Raw genomic sequence first — 1,645 nt, forward strand, 5'->3', positions numbered from 1 at the left:
GGAATATTATTACCACAGCACCAGGCTGTTCGTTTTTCGGTATCCTAAAGCCAAAGAGTGTTCTGCCTTCTTGATGCCGACCAAAATTTGTGAAGCCTAACACTCTTGCTGCCCCCAGGAATAATATAAGCTGGTTAAAATAAATGAATGTTTTCCAGAAACAGTAGTCGGGTGCTCACCAAATGGGGCTGGGAGACAGTGATCTTTTTCGGCCACATCCTCTGGTTTTAAGAACGATTTCCTGTGTCTGTATTCCCACACGTGGCATATTACGAAAGCTACACTATCAGGGGATTCCATGGTACCATTTCCAACAGTACCTTTGTGGATTATGTGTACACCTGGGTAATGTGCTCGTCTGAGAACACAGTGAACCCAAAAGTAAATTATCTTGTGAAAGCAGAATTGTTCCTTGGTATTTTAGAATATATATTTTTAACTGTGGGGCAGGAAAAAAATGTCCTCAGGTCTAGCACTGAAGGAGCAGGCAAGGTATGTGTATATTTGGTACAATTACAGTCACCTGTTTTTGTTTTTTTAAACTGGTTAAGGAACCGTGAATGCTGGTTCAGAGTTGCATGTCCATACCTAGGCACATATGAATGGGGAGGAGGGCGGAAATCCCCACCCCTCTGGGCACGGCTCATCATTAAGAAAAGAACAAAAAACTGTTAAGGCACAAAACGAAACTGATTCCAGATGTACTTGTCCTGAAGAGGGCACTTCAGGCTGGTCAGATTCCTGACCAAAAATGTCAAAGAGTTTTAGTCCCACCTGACCAGCGACAGGGCAACAAATGCTAGTAAAAATGCTCCGGGCCGCAGCTTTAGCGCTCCGCTGTTAAGGTAGTCATCTAATCTTCCCAGGTAGTTTGGCTTAATGTGTCTCAAAAAAGTGCCTGAGGGCCCAGCACACTGGGTGAGCGCTGACTGGTAAGAGGTGGGCCGCTTGCTGGGTGTGTTGGGGCTGGATCCGTCCGTCGGCCTCTCACCGATGAACAGCAAGTTACGGTCTTTCGCGTCCTGCTCGATTTTGAAGAGTTCGTACTCGGTGTGGGGGAGTCTGATGCCCAAGGCCGCGCATCCGTTCGTATGAGTCACATCCAACTCTCTCCCAACGCTCCAAGAGCCGGGCTCCCCACAGCTTCCGAAGTCGGAGGAGTTCAGCATGGCTACGGTCACCTGATCCATTGGCGTAACCCGAGCGTGGGTCACCTTGAAGACAAGCTCCGTGCCTCCTCTCACGATGAGGGACGGGCCTCCCTCGGTGTAGTGGCCTGAGGCATACACAGTGAAAGTTGGTTGTTTGCAGAGAGGGTCAGAGTAGTGATAATAGTACCCTTCCCAGGTGCGGTTGCTACCGTGGAAGGTGAAGTACCTCGTGAGGAAAAGCACCGCAGGCCGCACCTCGCACCGAGAACTCACCCAGCGCCCACTTAGCAGCATTGGGAGCTCAGGCCTGACTGGCAGTATGGGTGGGTGATGTTCATCCGCTCTGTATACCATCCCACAGGCAGGGCAAGGGTGGATGTGGTGCTGTTGGAAGGAAGGAGAAATGGAGTCATGAGGGGTAGACTCATTCCAAATTTACCAACAACCACGTTTTTTAACCACGGGAAGCCACATTTTGAAAGAAGAGTTGAAGA

The 1,645-nt window shown here is 49.4% G+C and overlaps 1 pseudogene; it reads right to left on the bottom strand.

Annotated features, from left to right (window-relative positions):
• Nucleotides 1-69: 69 nt before the first annotated feature.
• On the bottom strand, nt 70-1,535 carry LOC107125181 (annotated as a pseudogene).
• Nucleotides 1,536-1,645: the final 110 nt, after the last annotated feature.

The sequence above is a fragment of the Gekko japonicus genome, unplaced genomic scaffold, assembly GCF_001447785.1.
Source record: "Gekko japonicus isolate JY-2015 unplaced genomic scaffold, Gekko_japonicus_V1.1 scaffold21054, whole genome shotgun sequence".
In the NCBI taxonomy this organism is placed as follows: Eukaryota; Metazoa; Chordata; class Lepidosauria; order Squamata; family Gekkonidae; genus Gekko; species Gekko japonicus.